The 25,706-nt window shown below is 35.3% G+C and overlaps 1 protein-coding gene and 1 pseudogene across 13 annotated transcripts in view; one reads left to right on the top strand and one right to left on the bottom strand.

Moving 5' to 3' along the window:
* Nucleotides 1–25,706, bottom strand: part of ANKS1B (ankyrin repeat and sterile alpha motif domain containing 1B) — a 1,017,748-nt gene that overhangs the window by 682,623 nt on the left and 309,419 nt on the right. The gene's annotated exons all lie outside the window — the stretch shown is intronic.
* Nucleotides 21,194–21,758, top strand: LOC121481351 (annotated as a pseudogene).

Here is a 25,706-nt window from a genome sequence, read left to right as displayed (position 1 = left end):
CCAAATCGATTGCTCAGTGAAAAAAAGAATCAAGTTACCAAACTATATTTAAAATTATCTCAATTTTATGAAAATAAATAATAAAATTCACAATATATATGTGTATATAAAAAAGAAAACCAGAGGACAATTGAAGGAATTCATGTTAGTGATTTTCCATGATATATAAGGTGGACTTATATTTTTCTCTGTTTTCTATTTCTGAAGTGCTAGATGTGCATTATTTTTATTTATGCCTATAACCAGAATAAAAATATAAGCACATTTCTTATCCTGACAATGGAACATTTTGATTTTCTGACCACTGATATTCCTTACATGAACTACTTCTTCCACTAATTCCTAACTCATTTCCACTTTCAGCACAACTCACCAGAATCTAGGTTTACCTAAATTACTGCAATCTCCTTCTTGCCATGACTTAAGCTTTCTCAAATTTAAAATTAATTACATTTCCTAATACTGCTTTTACCAAGAACCCTTCTGACATGACAACAGTATCTCTCTCAGGCGGGGCTCCTAATTACCTTCCAGATCAATTGTAGGATTTCAGGTAAAGAAAACATAATCGTAGAAGTTTAAAGAAAATGTGCAGCAAAATAGAAGAGTTGTATCTCCTGGAGAAATATATGTGGAAGCAGAAGCAAATTTCCTTAGGTTGGCATTTACTTGGGTGAATTAACCATTCTCTAGTAATCAGAATCTAATTCTTAAAGAATCACAGAAATTAATCACCCTATTGTTCCAAAATTGATCAGAATGATAGGTACTGATTCAAGCTAATAACGCTCAGAAGGAATCATACATATTCCATCAGCTGCTATTCACCAGGCACTATGTGTAAGGAATTGAGCACATTATGGCAAATAAGACAGATCAGCTAAAAGTCTCAAATCTCATCAGCTCTAAGGATAGAGCTATATCATCTGAATCAGGTAGGGAATAAGGTTTCTGGGTATAATCCATTATTCTCAGCTCCTGGAGCACAATTCCTCTTCCACTATGAACCTGTGGAACTAAAGAGACATGTTATCTTCACCCTACCCTCCCAACAAATAATAGTAGGATAGGTCCAGGATAACACCTATCAATACTGCAGTTCAGAAGGGTGTGGGGTGGGGTGGGGAGGTAGGATGCAAGGTGAAAAGCAGTCACTGTTCCAAAGCAGTTCTGAAATGTGGACATGCAGGAGTTTCTTGATTAGGTTTCAGTGACTGGGAATAATCTTCCCTGGCTCTCCCCTCCATTCTCTGAAGTCTCTGTCCTTCTTGAGTCAGCCTCTAGGTCATGTTTCCTTATTTTACGAAAGGTAGCACATGTTTGTTGCCCTGAAGTTTTATTAGCCTGCTTCCTGCCAGTAGAATTTGGGGGAATCCAACAGCCTCTTTTCCTTTTGTTACTCTCTCTGTCCCTTTCAGACAAGGCTAGCAATATTCTTGCTGATATAAATTTCTAAAGATCTTTATGGGTCTTCCACGGATTTCATGAGAATTTACTCCAGTAGAGAAAAGCCATATCTACAAATGTTTTCAAGAGGATTCCTCTTCTAGGTCTTGGACTCCTGCAGAGAAGGCTGAAGGATAGACAATGCCCTTAAAATTCGAGAGGTCCTCTGGTCTGATCAAAAAAATCAGGGAGTTGGCGGGATGAGTCCTGGGTTTTATGCTATATGTTGGCAAATTGAACTCCAATAAAAAAAAAAAAAGAAAAAATCAGGGAGGCACACCATTAATCTCTTGAAAAAAATCTTTGTGCAACTCAATACTCTGACATTTTGATCTTTCTGAGGTTTTAGCAAAAAAAAAAAAAAAAAAAAAAAAAGTATGGTCACACACTTAGCTATTTCTTGATGCTGTACTTTTGGCAGCCATTTCTGAATTTTAGCATCTTCTACCATCTGGAGAGGCTGAGAATTTTCAAAATCATTCAGTCCAAGTTCACTTTTGTTTAATGTTTCTTCCTTCAATTTTTCTCTCTCTGCTTACATGTTATTATAAGCAACAAGAGGAAATCAGGCGGCATCTTTGAAACTTTGCTTGGAAAACTCCTCAGCTATATATGCAAATTCATATTTCACAATGTCTCACATGTTACACAATTTCATTAATATTTCTGCTAGCAAATAACAAGGATCCCTCTTCCTCCAGTTTCTAACAATATGCTACTGACCTCTGAGCCCTTCAAGGCATTGTTCTCAAAGTCCACGTTTCTAAGAGTGTTCACAGTGATTCATGCTTTCTCTCTTATGCTCCTCAATTTTTTTCCAATAGGCTCTGTCTATTGCCCAATCCTAAAGCTACTCCTACATTTTAGGTATATGTTATAACAGTGCACCTCTCTTGATATCAAAATCTATACTACTTTTCTATTGCTGCATAACAAATTATAACAAACTTAGTGCTTTAACATAATACTCAGTTATTTTCTACCAGTTTTTCTGACTCAGGAGTTTGGGCGTGGCTGAGATCAATCTCTGCTCTTCTGCTCCAATGCTGCATTCAGAGTATGGGCTGGGCTACAGGTCTGTGATTTTCATCTAAAGCTTAGGGTTCCCTTCTAAGCTCATTCAGGTAATTGGAAGAATTTTGTTTCTTGCAACTCTAGCATTGAGGCTCTTAGTTTCTACAGATGCCTCTCTCCTAGACATAGGCAATTTGTAACATGAGCTTGCTTTCTTCTAGGCCAGTAGGAGAACAACTCTCTTTAAAGAGCTCATGTGGTTAGGTCAAGCTCATGTGGTTAGGTCAAGCTTATCAGGTAAAATTCTCCTTGATTAACTCAAAAGTCAACTGATTAAGGGCCTAAGTCATCTCTGGAAATCACTTTATATGTATATATCCCTTTGAGTTGGGAAGCAAATTGTCACTCCCCACTCCCCCATCATGACATGCATATACATACATACACAAATACATATCTACTTATAGATCATAGTTTTTCTTAAATATATCTTTATGGTTGTATGACTTTTTCCAAGTGATGCTAAACAGCCTTGGTTTAACAGCAGGGAATGTCAGTGGTAGAAATGAGCCAAAGAAAGAGGATAAAAAGGTTTCTAAAGAATTCTCATTTTGAAGTAACAGGAGACATTCAGAAGAGAAAGAGAGGTCTCCATCAGATACTCCTGATAAAGGTATTGGGACCAAGATAATGACACACTGAAGAGCAGCCAGTCATCTTGTGGTCTTAGTGGAACAGAAAAGTCAATAGGAAGGATTTCCTAAGAAATTATTAGAGGAACATTACTGCTCATATTCTACACTTTAACTCATCAAGAAACGGTTATCAGATAAACCTTCTAGAAAAGAGCTTATCAGTTGAGACTGCCCTTAACCTGGAAATGGATAGAGGACTTTAAGGCAACCTGAGGCACACACACCCTAATTTACCCCACCTCCTTCCAGATGTGGTTCTCAGACTTAACAAGGACAACTTATTTTATATAGACCAAGATCCACTGGCTATGAAATGACAGTGTTGTTGCATTAGTTTCCTATCGCTGCTATAAAAACTTACCACAATTTATTGGCTTTAAAAAACACAAAAATTTTTTAAAGTTCTTTTTTTTAAAGATTTTATTTATTTATTCATGAGAGACACAGAGAGAGAGAGAGAGAGAGGGAAAGACACAGGCAGAGGGAGAAGCAGGCTCCATGCAGGGAGGCCGATGTGGGACTTGATCCGGGGTCTCCAGGATCACGCCCTGGGCTGCAGGCGGCGCTAAACCGCTGCGCCACCAGGGCTGCCCAAAAAACACAAATTTATTATTTATAGTTCTAAAACTCAGAAGCCTCACTGGACTAAAATCAAAGTGTCATTAGGGCTGCATTCCTTCTGCAGTTTCCAGGAGAATCTATTTTCTTGCCTCTTCCAGCTTCTAAAAGTGAACTGCACTCCTTGGCTCATGGTCCCTTCCTCTACCTTCAAAGTCATAAGCATCGCATTCTCAATCTCTCTTGTATTCTGATATTCCTATCTCCATCTTATAATTTGTGATTACATTGAGCCCACCTAGATACCCAGGATAATATTCCCATCTCCAAATCATTAGCTGAATCATATTTACAAAGCCCCTTGTGTCATGTAAGGTAATATTTCACAGGTTTTGAAAATTAAGATATGGACATATTTGAGGGTCATTATTCTATTTAGCATATCTTTCTAATCCCTTTCTAATAAATAAACTTACACAGATCATTTGGCTGCTGACAAAATGTTCAGTTATGTATTAGTGAGTTTGCTTATAGTTTTATTTGCAATAATTTCTATGGATTTTTATGCTCTTTAAGAAAGTTAGTAGAGGGATAGTAATTAACAAATTTGATTAGCTAACAGAAAGTGTTAAGAAACATCATGTTCTTAAGGAGTTGCTTCAAAGCGTTCACAAAACCTCTAATCTGTTTATATATAATTGTTATTTAAAGTAAGGGAATTATCTTTTTTTAATATTTTATTTATTTATTCATGAGACACACACAGAGAGAGGCAGAGATACAGGCAAAGGGAGAAGCAGGCTCCATGCAGGGAGCCTGACGTGGGACTCAATCCTGATCCTGGGTCTCCAGGATCACACCCTGGGCTGAAGGCAGTGCTAAACCGCTGAGCCACCCAGGCTGCCCCTAAAGTAAGGGAATTATCTTGATGAGCATTGGGCAATATGTAGAATTATTGAATCACTATATTGTACACCTGAAACTATACAACACTGTATGTTAGCCACACTGGAATTGAAAAAAAAAAAGGCAAGGAGAGGGGAGGGGGAACCACACACACTTATACTTCCATATTTTTTAATTACTACTTATTATTAAATAAGCAAATGTCTTCAGCAGAAAATTAAATAATGTAAGGGAAAGGTAGACATTATTACAGTCATTTTCAAGTAAGAAAACCAAAGCAGGGATCGCTGGGTGGCTCAGTGGTTTGGTGCCTGCCTTCCACCCAGGGCTGATTCTGGAGTCTCAGGATTGAGTCCCACATCAGGCTCCCTGCAGGGAGCCCGCTTCTCCCTCTGCCTGTGTCTCTGCCTCTCTCTCTCTCTCTCTCTCTCTCTCTCTCTCTCTCTTTCCCTCTCCTCTGTGTGTGTGTGTGTCTCTCATGAATAAATAAATAAAATATTTTAAAAAAAGAAAGAAAACCAAAGCATACAGCAGGTTAAGTGGTTCTCCATAGATCACTCTGGGAGGAATACTGCAGGATTCATGAATAGATCTTAGCTCTCCTACTCCCATTCAGTAGCTTGAAAGGCCAGGAATAATGGTTACAATGATTCATACCAATTAACTAGTGTCTCTTCTCCAAAGTGGCACAAATCCAAAGGAAAAATCATCACAGAGACATTAATATGTCTTTGGTTAGCTTTTTGGAGGGTTTTGTTTTTTGTTTTTATCTCCTTCTTTCAATAAAGCTCTAAAGAAGTATAGAGAACATGTTCCAACCTGTTCAGGAAATCTACTCAACTTTGAATTGCTTCACTTGAATTTCAAATAGGTTTGGAGAGTCTTAAATAAACATGACTTTAAATTTTAAAAACATACATTGCTAACCTAACTGGTGGAAAAAAAGCAAAAAGTAAAGAAATAATGGATGTGCTGTCTGAGGGCTTTAATTATAGGCACACTGACAGAGCAGTTCAGCTAGCAGCTGTGCTGCCTAGTGGAAAGAGCTAGGAGTCAGACTTTCATTGAAATCTCAATTCTTGCATGTCTACCAGCTGTGTAACCTTGGAGAAGCTACCTCCTCTCTCAGATTCCTTAGCTTGAAAATAATAACAGCTATCTTACAGAGTTGTTGTAAAGATTAAAGATAATGTGTGTAAAATACCTGGTATATAAAGATATTTGATAACTTCCTACTTAAAATATAGGAACAAATTTTCCTGTTAAAAAACTGTTTGGAGTGGATGTTCTGACATGCTGTCCAGATTCCATTTCAGGAAGGAAGGATCTATTCTTCAAGCTGTTTAGAGTATTGCTGATGGAATACTCTCCCTACAGTCCCTATGGGGCTGCCTTGGTTGAAGAGAACCTCCTCCCCCACTATCCACCCCATTCCAGGGTGACTAGCTCCTAGTGACTGACTGATCAAAAGGTCCGTTGTCCCTGATTAGAATTTTCCATAGGGTTGGCTGAGGTGTCTGTTAAGACAGCTTACCATCTCAACTTCTCCCTCTGTCCAATCCTGCCTCCTTTCTTTCACTTCCCTTCTACAGGTGATGTCAACAGCACTCTTTATAAGCCTCCCATACCCTCATTGTTGTTGGAGTTGGTTTCCCAGGTAACCCCATCCAGCAACAAGGTTGTGGGGTGTGTTGCTCAACCTCTCATAAGGATGTTACTTACCATCATCATACCCTGTAAGGATACAAATACACATGACATACCCACCCATTGTTAGACTGCTCTTGCAGGGATTGCAAAATAAGGATTTTTAAACTTTGAATGTTATTTCTGTTGTTGTTTACCACGAAGCCAGAAATGGTGTGAGCCCTCTACCTCAGATCTATTTTCTCCTCTCTGGACATCTTTGACTTACCAGATCAGGTGAAGATTCAGCCTGTTATATTGAAAATGTTGCTCATCTCACAATTGAGGAAATTTTAATATGATTTGTATAGTGAATGATATTAATTAGTAATTGTTAATATTCTCTGACGTTTGCTTCAAAAAAAAGAAAGGATAAATCAAATAAGATTGGCAAAATGTTGATCACTGATGAAGCTGAGTGATTTGTACATGAAAGCTCATTCTCTACTTCTGTATGTTTGAACGCGATACGAAAGTTGAGTATTAATATGCCTTATAAAAGTACATACATGTACATTATAAAAGTACATATAATGCATAATACTTTAATGATCAATTTTTAAGATAGGCTTAATAATATATCTAAATTCTCTTTTATGTTAGGCAAATAAATCTATAAAAATATGAAAAAAATCATATTTTCCAAAGGAGATAAAATAGAGCTTATTAGGCATTTTGCCAAGTAGTTCTCAAATTTATTTTTTAAAATTGCTGAGGCTTTCCTTTTTTTTTTTCCTGAGGCTTTCCTTAAAAGCAAACCTCATACAGCATTACAAACTAAATTTATATTTTAAGAGATTTTTAAGAAATTTACATTTCATATTAAAGTATAATATACAGCTCTTCTATGCATTATACTTTTAGACTATGAAGACTTTATAATGTAATAGTAAATTATTGTAATTATAAAATCTCAACTTTCTAAATGTCTTTTTTTGAAAATAATGCATGTGAGTTAAGATGTTTTTAAAATCTAGCTTAACCACACCTTTCTTCCCCCTCAACCTCAAAAAAGACCTTAAAGACTCAAGAACTGGTACTGCCTATACTATTTAAATTTTGGTCAAAACAATTCTGTTCTATATTTATAACGATTAAAAGATGTTAGAATCACAGTATGAGAAGGTAGTGTCTGATAAGCATCCAGTCTGTATAGACTGGTATTATTTCTATCTAAGTCTCAGATAAATATTTGAGAATGCTGTGATGAGGAAACACAGAAGGGGCCAAATATACTATACAAACATGTTTCCTATCTTTGCATTCTACGTTTGAAGATGTTTCTGAATTTTTTTTTTAATTTTTTATTTATTTATGATAGTCACAGAGAGAGAAAGAGAGAGAGGCAGAGACACAGGCAGAGGGAGAATCAGGCTCCATGCACCAGGAGCCCGACGTGGGATTCGATCCCGAGTCTCCAGGATCGCGCCCCCGGCCAAAGGCAGGCACTAAACCGCTGCGCCACCCAGGGATCCCGATGTTTCTGAATTTTGAGGTCTCATTTATTCAAAGTGATTTGATCCAACACTAGGGAATACTATCACTCAGAAAATGATTTTTCTCAAAGGGACTTTATCATTTCAATAATTATAGAGCTTTCCCAAGGGCTTTCTATAGCTAGGTTATTATTATATCCAAATATTCTTATATAAATAAGACTTGGTGGAGTTAAAAAGAAGTGAATGGAGCATTCTAAGAACAAATACATAAGTGGTGTGAATTAGGAGTTAGTCTAATAGCCTGTGAAAGTTGAATTTTCACAGCACTTTATCTAGCTCTCTGGACCACCCCCAAATAAACAAAGCAAATAAATCCAAATATGCAGAATATATATTCATGTGGAGCCCAGACCTTAGGGAATATGATGAATTTGAGAAGAATGTGATGTAAAATAAAATAAAATAAGATGAGATGACAATCAGGAAAACTAGATTCTAATACTAGATTTGCCACAAACTAGCTCTATGAACTGAGTGAGCACGTTAACTTTTCTGGATCTCAGTATATCAATCTTTAAAATGAAGGCCCCTGACAATTATAGGTTTAGGAATCAAGTATTAAACTTTTTTGAAAATATTTATTTATTTATTTACTTATTTATTTATTTATTTAAATTTCAGAGAGAGAAAGAGAGAGCATGAGCTGAAGGGGCAAAGGGAGAAGGAGAGAGAATCTTAAGCAGACTTTCACACAGAGCATGGAGCTCTAAGGGCTCGATCCCTCGACCATGAGATCACACCCTGAGCTGAAACCAAGAATTGAATGCTCAACAGATTGTGCCATCCAGGTGTCCCTCAAGTTTTATATTCTCAATATTAATAAGTAGTCACAAAAATTTTCAGCAATTATATTAAAATAATCTTTAATAAAATTAAAATTAAAATGTTAATGGAATTTTTCTAAGAGCTGAAAATAAATGTTCCTTATTTTATAAGAGTTTAAGTTTCCAAATATATATATTCTTACTTCATTACTACATTTTTCTAAAATTTTCTGAATGACATAAAGATCATAATAATCACTGAATGACCTTATGCTTGGCAATTCAATGGGTGCTCTACAAATCTGGCTCTAATAAAAAAACCTTGATAATTCAAAACATCACACAATTTTATAATTCAGATCAGTTTAATAATTCTAATGTATAATTAAGTTAAATTCAATAGTTACAGTCTATAATGCTTAGAAATTTCAGTTTTAACCACAGTGCACAGTTTAAAGTGCTGCATTCTTGGTACTTGTAGGCTTACTCAACAAGGAAATTATTTCAGTCTAGTAAAATAAATATAAAATGTCATACTGTAATATAATTTTGAGGTAACATTAAATTGTTAAAATTCAGGTGGTGAGCCCATAAATTCAAGATAACTACAGATATATGTAGTTATTTTTATAATTGCAATAATTCCTATATCTGTGATAAAAAGAATTATATACTTGTATAAAACTTTAATTTATACAAATAATGAAATATATTGAATATACAATATGTATAATGCTTTAATCCTTAGAGTATATTTTGAACATAGCATATTATTTAAGTCATAACAACTTAAGTTAGGCATGTTATCTCCACTCATTACTCTAATCTCCATTTTATGGATAAGGAAATTGATCAGATAACATTTTTTAGACAGCAAATCGGTTGTCTTAAATAGACAGAGAGAACATGGTGCTAAGCAAATCAAGAATACTTATTAAAATTCCCATAATAAAAGTCTTACAAAATTCAACATTCATTCATAATTATAAGATTTTCAACAAAGTGAGTTTAGAGGAAACACATTTTAATATTAAAGTCCATATATGAAAGACCTTCAGCTAACATCATATTTAATGATGAAAAACTGAAGGGCTTGTCCTCTAAAATCAAAACAAGACAAAGATGTCCACTCTCCCCACTTTTATTCAATATAGTATTGGAAATCCTAGCCACAGCAAACAGATAAGAAAAAAAGAAAGAAGAGGCATCCTTATTGGTAAGGGAGAAGTTAAACTGTCACCATTTGCAGATGACATACTATATATAGAAAACCCTAAAGACTCCAGCAAAAAAACTATTAGAAATGATAAATGAATTTAATAAAGTTGCAGGATACTAAATTAATACCCAGAAATCAGTAGCTTTTCAATACACTATGAACAAAGCAATAGAAAGAGAAATTAACAAAACAATTCCATCTACAATTGCACCAAAAATATAAAGTACCTAGGAATAAACTTAGCTAAGGAGGTAAAAGATCTATACTCTGAAAAGTATATGATTCTGATGAAAGAAATTGAAAGTGACACAAACAAATGGAGAAATATTCCATGTTCATAGATTAGAAAAATTAATATTGTTAAAATGCCCATACTACCCAAAGCAATCTACAGATTCATTGCAATCTCTATCAAAATACCAACAGAATTTTTCACATAACTAGAATAATACTAAAATTTTTGTGGAAGCACTTAAGACACCAAATAACCAAAGCAATCTTGAAAAAAATTAACGAGGTTGGTGGTTTCACAATTCTAAACTTCAGTATATACTACAAAGCTGTAGTAATCAAAACAGTATGGTACTGGCACAAACACAGACACGAAGATCAATGAAACAGAATGGAGAGGTCAGGAAAAAAAACACTTATATAGTCACTTAATCTATGAAAAAGGAGGCAAGAATTTATAAAGCGGAAAAGACTGTATCTTCAATAAATGGTGCTGGGGAAACTGGACAGCTCCATGCAAAAGAATGAAACTGGACCACTTTCTTACACCATACACAAAAATAAACTCAAAATGTATTAAAGACCTAACTGTTGAACTTGAAACCATAAAAGTCCTAGAAGAGAACACAGCTAGTAACTTCTCTGACATCAGCCATGGCAACATTTTTCTATATATGTGTCCTGAGGTAAAGGTTAACAAAAGCAAAATAAACTATTGAAACTACAACAAAATAAAAAGCTTTTGCAAAGCAAAGGAAACCATCAACAAAATGAAAAAACAACCTACTGAAGGGGAGAAAGTATTTATAATTAATGTACCAATAAGGGGTTAACATCCAAAATATATAAACAACCTACATAACTCAACATTAAAAAACAAAAACAATCCAATTTCTAGAAATAGGCAGAGGATCTGAATAGACATTTTTCCAAAGAAGACATACAAATGGCAAACAGAGGGGCAGCCCAGGTGGTTCAGCGCTGCCACAGCCCAGCCCTGTGTCTCTGCCTTTCTCTCTCTGTGTCTGTCATGAATGAATAAATAAAATCTTTTAAAAAACAAAAAACAAAAAAACAAATGGCAAACAGAGACATGAAAAGATGCTCAACATCATTCATCATCAGGAAAATGCAAATTAAAAGCACAATGAGATTATCGACTTACACCTGTCATAATGGCTAAAATCAAAATGACAAGGAATAACAAATATTGGTGAGAATATGGAGAAGAAGGAATCCTTATGCACTGTTGGTGGGAATGTAAATTGGTACAATCACTGTGAAAAACAATATAGATGTTCCTTTAAAAAACTAAAAATAGAAATAGCATACGATCCAGTAATTCTACTACTGGGTATTTACCCAAAGAAAATGAAAACACTAATTCAACAAAATATATGCATCCTTATGTTTATTACAGAATTTATTTTTTAAAATATTTTTTTCTTGAGACAGAGAGAGGCAGAGACATAGACAGAGGGAGAAGCATGTTCCCTGTGGGGAGCCCAATGTGAGACTCAATCCCAGGACCCTGGGGTCATGCCCTGAGCTGAAGGCAGACACTCAACCACTGAGCCACCCAGGTGTCCTTATTACAGAATTATTCACAATAGCCAAGATAGGGAAGCAACCCAAGTATCTACTGATAGATGAATAAAGATGTAGTGTGTAGTACACACACACACACACACACACACACACACACACACACACACACAATGGAGTATCACTTGGCCTAAGAAAAGGATGGTATCTTGCCATCCACAAAAACATGGATGGACCTAGAGGGTATTATGCTAAGTGAAATAAGTCATACTGAGAAGACAAATACCATATAATTTCACTTACATGTGGAATCTAAAAAACAAAAACAATGAATAAGCAAACAAACCAAAAGCAGAATCAGACCTGTAAATGCAGAGACCAAATTGATGCTTGCCAAAGGGAGGGCGGTGGGGAGATGGGTGAAATGGGTGAACAGGAGTGGGAGTTATAGGCTTCCAGTTATGGAATAAACAAGTCAGGAGAATAAAAGTCCCCGCATGGAGAATACAGTTAGTATACTGTAATAATGTGTGATGACAGATGGTAGCTACACTTGTGGTGAGCACAGCATAATGTATATATAGAGATGTTAAATCAGTATGTTGTACACCTGAAACTCATGGAACATTATATATGAACTATATTCAAAAATTTTTTTTAAAGAATGAAACTTAGTAAATCACAACAATATTGAAAATATATTTAGGCCCATTTTCATTACCTATTGATATACTAATATAGCCTTTTTGAGCCTTAATTTATTGATGTAATAAATTATATTGATTGATTTTTCTGGTATTTAATTACCCTACTATGCCTAGAATAGATTTTTACTCAGGTCATAGGGATTATCCTTTGACAAAACTGTTGTGCTTTCTTACGTAATATTGTACCTAGACATATGTATTCATGTAAAAGTGTTCATTTTTAAAAATTTTGGTATAATATCAATTGGGCTTAGATGTCAGCATTATACTAGTATCATAAAATAAAATTTTATATTTTCCTATAGCGAGGAATAATTCAGAATTTATAATTTATAATGATTTTCACTTGTCACAATCATTCTCCTTTTTCTTTACCGTACCTACCTGAAAAATCCCTATCCTGGCTAACTCTAACTCTCTGACTAAAACCAAACAAAGCACTTAAAATGGTTGCAAGAAGAATTATTTTCCACTCTCCAATGTGACTCTTTCAGATTGTCTTCTTTCTCCTTCAGCACACCATTTCTCATATTAGTCTCAATAATTAGTCATGTTTATTATTTCACTGAGAAAATAAAGTTGAACTAAAACCTCTTCAGAGCAAGGAAAATTGTCAGGAAGAGAGAAGAGCATTATATAATAATAAAGGGGTAATTATCCAAAGAGACCCAACAATCTTTATTGTGTATGCACCTAAAAATAGAGAATCAAAATATATGAGGTAAAAACGGATAGAACTACAAAGAGAAATAGATGAATCCACTATTACAACACTTTCTATCAGAAATGGACAGATCCAGAAGATGGAAAAGGAGATAGTTGAACTGAACAATACTATCAATCAACCGGATATATCAGATAATCTATAAGTAACTTCATTCAACAATAAAATACACATTTTTCTCAAGTTCACATGGGCATTTACCAAAATAGATCACATTCTAAGCCATAAAACACACTTTAACAAATTTAAGAAATAAAAATCACAAATGTCCGCTCTTAGATTACAGTGGCACCAAACTAAAAATCAGTAACAGAAAAATAGCTGGAAAATCCCCCAAATATTTGGAGATTAAGCAACACTCTTATAAATAACAGATAGGTCAAAGAAGAAATCTTGAGACATTTCAAAATACTTTGAACTAAATTTAAATGAAAATACAATTTATCAAAATGTGTAGGACTCATTGAAAGCAGTGGGTAAATTATACCATTGAATGCACACATTAGGAAAGAAGAAATATCTAAAATAAATCATCTAAGTTTCCATCTTAGGAAACTAGAAAACGAAGAGCAATTTAAACACAAAGTCAGCAAAGAAAAAGATATAATAAAGATTTGAATAGAAATCAATGGATATTAAAAATAGGAAATCAACAGAGAAAATCAGCAAAATTAAAAGCTGGTTCTTTGAAAAAATCAATAAAACTGATAGCTTCTAACAAGGTTAACAATTTTTTAAAAAGAACAAAAATCACTAATATCATGTATTAAAGAGGTGACGTCAATACAGATCCCATGAACATTAAAAGGATAAACAGGAATTCTATGAACAACTCTATGCCCACGAATTTGATAACCTAGATAAAATGGATCAATTCTTCAAAAGACACAACTAGCCAAAACCCACAAAAGAAATAGGCAATTGGAATAGGCGTATCTATTAAAGAAATGTACTAATAATTAACAGCCTTCTAAAACACGAAGAACTCGTCTTAGATGCGTTCGTTGGTAAATTCTCCCAAATATTTATGAAGAAATTGTACCAATTCTCTACAACTGCTTTTAGAAGACAGAAGCCGAGAGACTATATCTAACTCATTCTATAAGACCAGCATTGTTCTAACATAAAAACCAGACAAAAACAAAACAAAAAAAAGACCAATAATGTCATGAACATAGTTGCAAAAATTTTCAACCAAATATTAGCAAATCAAATACAAAAAAGTTTAAAAAGAACTATACACCACAACCAAGTAGGATTTACCCCAGGCAAGGCCAGTTCAACATTCAAAAATCAATGTGTTCCATCATATTAATAGGCTAAAGAAGAAAAGTCACATGATTCTATCAAAAGATGCATAAAGGGGCAGCCCGGGTGGCTCAGAGGTTTAGCACCGCCTTCCGCCCAGGGCCTGATCCTGGAGATCCAGGATCAAGTCCCATGTCGGGCTCCCTGCATGGACCCTGCTTCTCCTTCTTCTTGTGTCTCTGCCCCTCTCTCTATCTCTCTGTGTCTCAAATAAATAAATAAATAAATAAATAAATAAATAAATCTTTAAAAAAAAAGATGCAGAGGAAGCATTTAATAAAATCCAACTTCCACTCATGATAAAAACTCTCAATAAACTAGAGATAGAGGAAAACTTCTTCAACTTGATAAGAATAGTTACAAAAAAACCCAAAGTTAACACCCTTAATGGTGAGAAACTCAAAGTTTGTCCACTAAGATAATAAACAAGAATGACCCTTACATCACTGCTTTTCAACATCGTACTGGAAGTCCTTGCTAATGCAAATAAGCAAGAAAAGGAAATAAAAGGTACATAGATTAGAAGGAAGAATTAAAACTGCCCTCGTTTGAAAGTGACATGATTATCTATGTGGAAAATCCAAAAGAATTGATAAAAAACTTCTAGAACTAATAAATGATTATGGCAAGGTTACAAGGTAAAAGGTTAATATATAAAAGTTAACTATTTTCCTATAAGCCAGCAATAAACAGTGGATTTTGAAAGTAAAATCACAATACCGTTTACATTAGCATCCCCCAAAATGAAATCCTCAGGCATAAATCTAATAAAATATGTACAAAACCTGTATGAGAAAAAATGCAAAACTCTGAAGAAAAAAAATCAAAGAAAAACTAAATAAATAGAGAAATAGTCTATGTTCATGAACAGGAAGATTCAATATGATCAAGATGTCAGTTCTTCCTAATTTGATCTATAGATTTAACAGAATTCATAAATCAAAATTCTATCAAACTATCTTGTGGATATCAACAAAGTGATTCTACAGTTTAGATGGAAAGGCAAAAGATTCAGAATAGTTAACACAATGTTGAAGAACGCAGTTGGAGGACTGACATTACACAGCTTTAAGAATTACTATAAAGTAACAGTAAAGAAGACAGTATAATATCCATAGAAGAATAGACAAGTAGAATGGAATAGAATATAAACCACAGAAATAGACCCACATAAACATAGTCAACTGATCCTTGATACAGGAGCAAATGCAAAGGTAGTCTCTTTAACAGAAGTGCTAGAAAAACTAGACATCAGCATGCAAAAAAAAAAAAAAATGAAAAAGGAATCTTAACACAAACTTTATACCCTTCACAAAAATTAACTCAAAATGGATCCTATACCTAAATGTAAAACACAAAACTTAGACCTAGGGTTTGATGGTGACTTAAAAAAAAAAAACACACACACACACACCAAAGCATAATCCATGAAAAAAGAATAAGCTGATTTCATCACATAAAAAAATTAAAAAACCACTACATACCTACTAGAATGGCCAAAACCCAAAAGACTGACAACATCAAATGCTGAGGAGATTGTGGAACAAATAGGAATTTTCATTTGTTACTGGTGGGATTGCAAAATGGTATGGCCACTTTGGAAGACGGTTTGGCAGTTCCTTATAAAAGTAAACATGGTCTTACCATATGATCCAGCAACAGTGCTCTTTAGTATTTACTCAAGGAACTTTAAGTTCACACAAAATCAAACTGTGCTATATACACAAAAAGTAATGCTACTTGGCAATAAAAAGAATGGATAACTAAGAAATGGGTGACTTTCAAAAACACCGCTCTAAATAAAGCCAAGACCCAAAGAAACACACACACTGTGTGATGCTATCACATGAAAATGTAAAAAAAAAAATAATAATGCCAAACTGTAGTAAAGGCAAACCTCAAAGAATGCTTAGAGTCTGGTATGAAGGGGATTGACTGCAAATGTACATAAGGAATCTCATTCAGATTATAAGAATGTTCCGTATCTTTTTAAAAGGATTTTACTTATTTGAGAGAGAGCTAGAGGAGAGATGAACCTGGAGAGGGACAAGCAGACTCTATCCTGAGCACAGAGCCCGAGATGGGGGCTCCATCACATGGCTCAAGACCATGACCTGAGGCTGACATCAAAAATCAGCCTGAGTGAGCCCCCCAGGTTCCTGTGGGATGTTCTATATCTTGATTTGGGTGGTAGGAACAGAGTATACACTTGTCAAAATTGATCAAATTATATGCTCTGATTAATGAATTTCATTGTAACTAAATTACATGTCAATACCAAAACAAGAAATGAAGCACCAGGAACCCAAATTAATATTTGGTATTTATTTTCAGAAAAGTGACAATAGCTATATTTCACAAAATATTTCATTCTACATTTTCCTGAAATGTTTGGCCCCTTATAATGTATTTACAGATTATTTTATTTACACGAGGCTTTGCAAGAACACATTTAATTCAAGAAATGAGAAATGCTTATTCTATCACTACCAAAAATAGTGCTTTGTCAGAAACCAAGTGCTCTAAGATTCAAGGCACATACAGGTATATGCCCCAAAGACTATAACATTAATTCATGTTATATGTATACATTACTTTGGAATCACCAAAGTTAATCACTGCAACCAAAATATGAGGGGTTTTTCCTCATTGCAAGGAAAAAAAAATACAACTGACTATTCTTAGTATCTAAGCTTAAGTAATAATAATAAAAAAACCTAACAAACATGATATTAATGTTTCTTTTCTTCAGAGTAGGTCTTGAGGATAGAATGGGGAATTATTCTAACTAATTATAAACTTTTTAAAAAAAAGATTTTATTTCTCTAGAGAGAAAGCATATGAGCAGGGGGAGGAGCAGAACAGGGAGAGAGAATCTCAAGCTGAACCCCCGACCCCACCCCTCACGCTGAGTATGCAGCCTTCCTTAATCTCACATCTCACAACCCGGAGACCAAGACCTGAGCCAAAATCAAGTCAGACGCTTAACCAACTGAGCCACCCAGGTGCCCCTAATCATAAACACTTAATATTTTCAGTAGGCCAGGTTATAATCGAGCGGCTGTTAGTAAATGAATTGGACTGATTTGAAACCCATTACACTTAGCTTCTTTAGATTTCCAATAGATGAATAACACTATTTTATGATAAGTTCTAATTTTCTCTCTCACTAGAATTACTCCACTAATAGATGACTTTTTGGAGTAAATGTGTTATAAACTAAAAAACTATGTAAATCCTATATAAGCAACAGATAAATTCAGGGTCCCCCCTTCTCCCAGTTAATGCCAGATGTTTCTTACATGTATGCAACATTTTCTAAAACTCCCAGGCAAGTTAGGTCATGTATTAACAGATATTTATGAAAATCCTGTATTCTGGGGATCCCTGGGTGGCGCAGCAGTTTGGCGCCTGCCTTTGGCCCAGGGTGCGATCCTGGAGACCCGGGATCAAATCCCACATCGGGCTTCTGGTGCATGGAGCCTGCTTCTCCCTCTGCCTGTGTCTCTGCCTCTCTCTCTCTCTCTCTGTGTGTGTGACTATCATAGATAGATTAAAAAAAAATCCTGTATTCTACAACACTGTATTCCATGTGGAAATGAACCCACAACTATATGGTCAATTAATTGTCAATGAAGCAGGAAAGAATATCCAATGGAAAAAAAAAACCAGTCCCTTCAACAAACAGTGGTGGGAAAACTGGACATTCACATGCAGATGAATGAACCTGGACCACTTGCTTACACCGACACAAAAAAATAAATTCAAAATGGATGAAAGATCTAAATGTGAGACAGGAAACCATCAAAATCCTAGGGGAGAACACAGCAACGTCTCTGACCTTGGCCATTGCAACTTCTTACTAGACATGTCTCTGGAGGCAAGAGAAACAAAAGCAAAACTCAACTATTGAAACTACATAAACATAAAAAAAAAAGTCAACAAAGCTAAGAGGCAACCTGTGAAAGAGGAGAAGATATCTGCAAATGACTTATCAGATTAAACGAGAGTATCCAAAATCTATAAAGAACTTATCAAACTCTACACCAAAAATGCCAAATAACCCAGTTAAGAAATGGGCAGAAGACATGCATAGACACTTGTCCAAAGAAGACATCCAGGTGGCTAATGGACCCATGAAAAGATGCTCGACATCACTCATCATCAGGGGAATGAAAATCAAAACCATGATAAGACACCACCTCACACTTGTCAGAATGGCTAAAGTTAACAACACTGGGAACAACAGATGTTGGTGAGGATGTGGAGAAAGAGGAACCCTCTTGCACTGCTGGTGGGAATGTGAATGGGTACAGCCACTCTGGAAAACAGCATGGAGGTTCCTTAAAAAAAATTAAAAATAGAACTACTCCATGATCCAGCAACTGCACTACTCAGTATTTCCCCAAAGGATACAAAAATATAGATTCAAAGGGGTACATGCATCCCAATGTTTGTAGCAGCATTATCAACAGTATTCAAACTTACGGTAAGGGCCCAAATGTCCACTGACTGATGAATTTTGATGGTTTCCTGTCTCACATTTAGATCTGTCATCCATTTTGAATTTATTTTTTTGTGTGGTTTAAGAAAGTGGTCCAGGTTCATTCATCTGCATGTGGCTTTCCAGTTTTTCCAACATCATTTATTGAAGGGATTTTTCCATTGGGTATTCTTGCCAGCTTTGTCAAAGATTATTTGAGCAGACAGTTGTAGGTCCATTTCTGGGTTTTCTAATCTTTTCTATTGATGTGTCTATTTTTGTGCCAGTACCTTACTGTCTTGATAACTACAGCTCTTGATAACTATAGCTTGAAGTCCAGAATTATGAAGCCTCCCACTTTGCTTTTCTTTTTCAGCATTGCTTTGGCTATTCAGGGTCTTTTGTAGATCTATACAAATTAAGAAGGTTTGTTCTAGCTCTCTAGCTCTTTGAAAAATGTTGCTGGTATTTTGATAGGGATTGTATTAAATGTGTAGATGCTTTGGGTAGTATAGACACTACAACAATGTTTGTTCTTCCAATCCATAAGCATGGAATGTTTTCCCATTTCTGTCCTCTTCAATTTCCTTCATAAGTGTTCTATAGTTTTCAGAGTATATCTTTTCCCTCTTTGGTTAGGTTTATCTTATTGGTTTTGGTGCAGTTGCAAATGGAATCAATTCCTTGATTTCTTTTTCATTATTGGTGTAGAGAAATGAAACAGATTTTTTATGTCAATTTTATATCCTGAGACTTTTCTGAATTCATGTATGAGTTCTAGCAATTTTGGGATGGAGTTCTTGAGGTTTTCTATTTAGAGTATCATGTCAGCAGCAAATACTGAAAGTCTGACATCTTTCTTGCTGATCTGGATTCCTTTTACTTCTTTTCATTGTCTGATTGCTGAGGCTAAGACTTCCAGGACTATGTTAAATAGTAATAGTGACAGTGGACATCCCTATCTTAGTCCTGACTGTAGAGAAAAGCTCTCAGTTTTTTACCATTGAAGACGAAGCTCTCAGTTTTTTACCATTGAAGCTATGGATCTTTTGTATATGGCCTATATGGCCTTTATGATGTTGGGGCAGGTTCCATCTAACCCTACTTCATTGAGGGTTTTCATCAAGAATGGATGCTGTATTTTCTCAAATGCTTTTTCTTCATCTATTGAGAGGATCATATATTTCTAATTCTTTATTAATGTGGTGTATCATATTGATTGATTATTGAATATTGCATCCCAGGAATAAATCCCACTTGATCATGATGAATAATTTTTTAATGTACTGTTGAATTCAATTTGCTAGCATTTTGTTGACAATTTGTGCATCCATGTTCATCAGGGATATTGGTCTGTAATTCTTTTTGGTGGGATCTTTGGGTTTGAGATCAAGGTAATGTTGGCCTCAAGAAGGAGTTTGGAAGTTTTCATTCCATTTCTGTTTTTTGAAATAGTTTCAGAAGGATAGGTATTAACTTCAAATGTCTGGTAGAAGTCCCCTGAAAGCCATCTGGCCCTGGGTTTTTGTTTGCTGGGAGATTTTTGATGACTGATTCAATTTCTTTGCTAGTTATGGGTCTGTTCAAACTTTCTATTTCTTCCTGTTTCAATTTTAGTAGTTTGTATATTTCTAGGAATTTGTCCATTTCTTTAAGATTGCCCAGTTTGTTGGCATATGCTTTTTCATAATATTCTCTTATGATTATTTGTATTTCTATGGTGTTGGTTGTGATCTCTCCTCTTTTGTTCATAATTTTATTTGGAACTTTCTCTTTTGATAAGTCTAGCTAGAGGTATCAATTTTATTAATTCTTTCAAAGAATTGGAGCAGCCCAGGTGGTTCAGCGGTTTAGCATTGCCTTCGGCTCAGGGCCTGATCCTGGAGTCCTGGGATTCAGTCCCACGTCAGGCTCCCTGCATGGAGCCTGCTTCTCCCTCTGCCTGTGTCTCTGCCTCTCTCTCAAATCTTTAAAAAAAAATTCTTTCAAAGAACCAGTAGTTTCACTTATATGTTCTACTGGTTTTTTGTTTCCATATTGTTTAATTTTGCTCTAATCTTTATTATTTCCCTTCTTCTGGCCATGATAAACTTCTTAAATGCCATATCTTAAAAAATGTAACAGAGACAATATTTTGGAAATATTAAACCAATGTATGCTTCCATTTCCCCTGAATTATGATGCCTTGCATTTCCCTACATATTTTATCCTATAATCTATCAGATAAGATTAGAGAAATCGCCGGACAGTGAGGCGGATTCCTCATCTTCCCGGGCACAAACAAAAAACATTTCAGATTCTCCTTAATGAAATGCTAGGTCAGGACCTCTGCACTCATTGCCAGAGGGGCCATGGATGCTCTGGAAACTTGACAGGCACAGATTAGGAACATCCAACAGTGAGCTTCATCACTGACCTGGAAATTCATTCCCATGAGATCAGAACCTCTACAAAAGAAGGTAAATTCTGAAAAAGACTAAGCAGTGAAGGACCATTTGAAAAAGAGGGTCTGTTGGCTGGAAAAGGCTGGAGAGCTAATTTCCACTGAAGATTTTATCATCCCTGTGAAGTTCTTGGATAAAGTAAGACAGCGGCCTTGGGTAGAGCTCCCTTTTGAGAAGAGTCAGAGGAGAGCTCTGCTTCTGAAAACATAGTCCTGGTAGAAGCAGCAAGAGCACAAAATGGAGAAGGATGCCATGAGATCTGTGTTTGAGGCTCAACAGGAAGCTCTGTTGGAGCTGTGACTCATATCCTAGGGGCTCCATGTGAAGGCCATCACGCAGGATCCCAGTTTACCAGTCTGTTCCCCTTTGAGAGAAAAGGGTCAGATTACATGCCACCAGCGTCCAACTACCAGACCCCTGAAGGCAGGTACTAGACATCACCGAGGGGTACACACAGTGGAGTTTAAGAGACAGATCCCCAGGTAGTTGTCCTCAGATCACACTTGCCCTTGGAAGTCAAAATGGCTAGGGTTCAAGCTTGTTTTTCACAGAATCATGCATGCTATTAATAAATATAAATTTAACCAAGAAAAGAAAAGCTATGTACAGAATGGTATTGCCCAGTGTGTTAGAAACAGTTCAGAGACGGATCTGAGCAGAGAAGACAGATTGCTCTCATAAATCTGCCACAGTTGTAGTTGAATAGCATGGAGAACCAGAAAATCCTTTAAAATGTGAATGAAATATGGCTAAAATTTAAGTTAGTGAAATACCTGCTTAAAGTCACTATGTTATTAATTTGAATTAAGATACATTAGACTCCAGAGACTGTTTTATCCTTCTCCTTTACAAGATCTTATAGCAGCTCCAAGTACCTGTTCTAAAAAGTTGAAAGCTTCTCATCTAGTGTTCACCTGTCCCAAGATTTCCAACTCCATCCCTCTTCTCCACACAACATAACACAACATACATACTTCTTGTCTCTTTAACTATTTCTCACTTCTGTGCCCTTGCTTCTGCCAGCCAGGATCCTTTGATTAGGTCATATCCATCACTAGTTTCAAAACTTAATGAAATTGCTTAAATTATCCCTCAATGAAGCATAATTTACCTTTCTGTAATACAACTTGGCAATCTATACAAAAGCCTTAAAGAAGATAATAACTTCTGTCCAGCAATTCAAATATTTCTGAGTAAATATAATCAAAGATACAGTGATTTATGCTTAAAAGTGTTAATCAGTACAAAATTTATAGCAGTAAACTGGAAACAATCTAAATGAATGTGTGGTTCTGAATCAGGAAAAGAGTGAAAATAAGAATCTCAATAGGGGAGAGTTATGTAATCATCCAGGTACAATCTTATAATGAAATATTATGCAACCATTAAAGCATTTATTCACATAAGAATATGTTCAAGATACAATGTTAAGTGAAAAATGTATAGTATGTATTTCATTAAGATTCCAATTTTGAGTATATATGAAAATTGTATGTTTATGTACATTATTGATAAGAAAAATGCATAGAAATGTTAACCTAGTTATTCATCCTTCAGTAATCATTCATTTCAAACAGACACACACATATTTATCATCTAACTTCTTTCAACAAGATGGTACTTACCATATGCAGCTGATAGTCTAGTGAGAAAAATAAATTTACAAGTAAATAAAACAAAATGTCATTTATATACTCAATTTTTTGGTTTGTTTTTTAAGATTTTATTTATTTATTTGACAGAGAGAGAGAGAGTGAGCAAGTACATGTGCACAAGCAGAGGGGAGAGGGAGAAACAGGCCCCCGTTGAGCAGAGAGCCTGACTCAGGGTTTGATCTCAGGGACCCCAGGTCATGACCTGACCAAAGGTGGATGCTTATTTAACACGCTGAGCCCCCCAGGCGCCCCTTTTGTTCGTTTCTTTTCTGTCTCCGTTATAACTGCCAACTCTATGATGGTAGAGAACCTTTTTGTCATGTTTATCACTGTAATCCCAGCATCCACTACAGAGCCCTGGAGCATCAATATTTCATGAATGCAGGTGAAGCCCAAAGACTAAATGGGAGCATATTAGTATGAGGACCTAAAACAATTTAAGAAGTTTGAACATTTTTTTGAGGGCAATTGCCACTTAAAATAAGGCCTGAAAGGATGAGTAAAAATAAAAGCTGCTTCAGGTAGAAAATGGATAAAGGTAAAAGGAAAAGTGTTAGCTGAATTCATAGCAGTGAACTAGTTATTTTGGGTAAATGTTTATAGTCACTTTCTTTTTCACATTTTCTTCAATAAGCATGTATTTTTGTGGTAATCACAGAAACAATATTCTGAGCAAAAGAGATTTAAAATCTCTGACCTCTTGGAGATCACCTTCTAACTTAGAATTTTTTCTGCACTGAACATACAATACTGAACAAATTATTGCAGATTGTATGTTGTGCTCCAGGAATATCCTTTATTTCCTCCTAAACTTTAACTCTTTTTAGGTCAATTATAAATTTTTTCTTTTTTTTTTATATCTTCCATAGCAGTGGTACTATATTGTGTACCCACCTCGACATCTTAAAAGCCATTTACGAAAAGCCCACAGCAAATATCATTCTCAATGGGGAAGCACTGGGAGCCTTTCCCCTAAGATCAGGAACAAGACAGGGATGTCCACTCTCACCACTGCTGTTCAACATAGTTCTGGAAGTCCTCGCCTCAGCAATCAGACAACAAAAAGACATTAAAGGCATTCAAATTGGCATAAAAGCTGATTAAATAATATATAAGATATAAATAGTAATAGAACACACAAAACCCATAATTCTAATTTTATTATCTAATGGCTAGTGACTATTCTAATGACTTTGCAGAACTAGTCCCAGAGGGATCAAAGAGAACTATTAAATTTCCCTTTAGATAACTTTGTTGAAAAAATCTCATTTGATATCAATACTGTGAAAATAAATACGGAACACTTCATTTAAAGTAAAAGTTAGGAAGCCCTGAAGGGGTACCACTTCCTTTAAAAACCATACCTGGCATTCCCCAACAGGAAGACGCTTGCTTTACACAGAGCAGAGGAGAAAGAAAAAATTTCTCCTTGCTCCACAGAGTGCATCCAATGAGAAACCACCACACTTAGCCAATGAGATGCCATCACCAACTTGAAATCTTCTAAAGAGCCCCTCCCAAACTCCTTGTTTCCTCCCTAAAACTAAGCCCCTCTCTGTTCTCTGAACTTGCCTACAATTTGCTATAGTTTGCTTGTCCTGAATTGGAATTCCTGTGCTAGGCCCTAATAAACTTTCCTTTCACTGGCAAAATAGCTCATTTTTTTGCATTTAGTTGTTTTTGTTTTTTTTTAAGATCACAATATTTTATTCTTGAATTGGAATAAAACTTAATGTTATTTATCGTCCTAAAATCTCAGAAACAGATGTTGTGATTTCTTTCCAGGATTAAGAGGAAGAAAAAAATATTCTGATGGTCAAAGTAACCATGACTACAGTTTTCAGACACATAAGTGTTATTTTCATAACTTTTTGTTGGTTAAAATAATAATCTTATAAATAAAATCTTTTTTGGTTAATCTTCCTTTCATACTGCAACAAAATGCTTAAAATTACTCAGCAATCCAACAACAAGTACCTTCTAGGAGTAATTATTTTTCCATAGTGTGGCGAACTCTTGAGGGAGTAAAAGTGTCCCGCCTCTAAAACATTTAGGATTGCTTAATATTTTAAGTCAATATTAAGTCATGTTAAAAATCATAAGTCCCTCAGCCTTGTTCTCTCCATTCTCAAGGGTAAGGAATAATTTTCAGCTTTACTATTCCATGACCAAACTGGAAGGGTTGCACAAATTTGACAGGAGTTGTCAGGGAGAAGGAGGCACCATGCAGTCCTAGTCAAAGCCAGTGGGTCTTGTTCCCTCACACAAATGAAATACAGATCCTCATATTTATGATGACCTTTCATAAATAGAGCAAATAGTGTATATAGTTATTTAAATTAACACTCAAATGAATTGCAAATGGATTCACATTTTCAAAAAACTCTGTGAATAAGTAGAGCTTGTTATTATACTTTAAGACTGGCCCTCTGTTCATACTAATATAATGGTGACTTTACTACTAGGAGCAGGATTTTTTCTATCTGAGAGATCTTAGCCCTGTTCATTTTAGCAAAACTGTAGGATTAGAACTACCTTACTGAATGATCTAAAGCAAAGAAAATGTTCTTTATTACAACTAGAAACATGTGAATATGATTGCTAAAAGTATTAGTTTGAAGTGAATGATACTGTGATGACAAAGCACCAAATGGAGAAAAACTTTTTTTATGGATTCAAATATCCAACTATATGTTTTTTTTCCACTATATACTTTTTTATATTTTTTTTGGAGTTCGATTTCCAACATAGTGTAACACCCAGTGCTCATCCCATCAAGTGCCCCCCTCAATGCTTGTTACCCAGTCACCCCATCCCCCTGC

Source organism: Vulpes lagopus, chromosome 23 (assembly GCF_018345385.1).
Source record: "Vulpes lagopus strain Blue_001 chromosome 23, ASM1834538v1, whole genome shotgun sequence".
Classification (NCBI taxonomy): Eukaryota; Metazoa; Chordata; class Mammalia; order Carnivora; family Canidae; genus Vulpes; species Vulpes lagopus.
The sequence above is the reverse complement of the archived record's forward strand: the minus strand, read 5'-3'. Positions and strand labels throughout refer to the sequence as shown.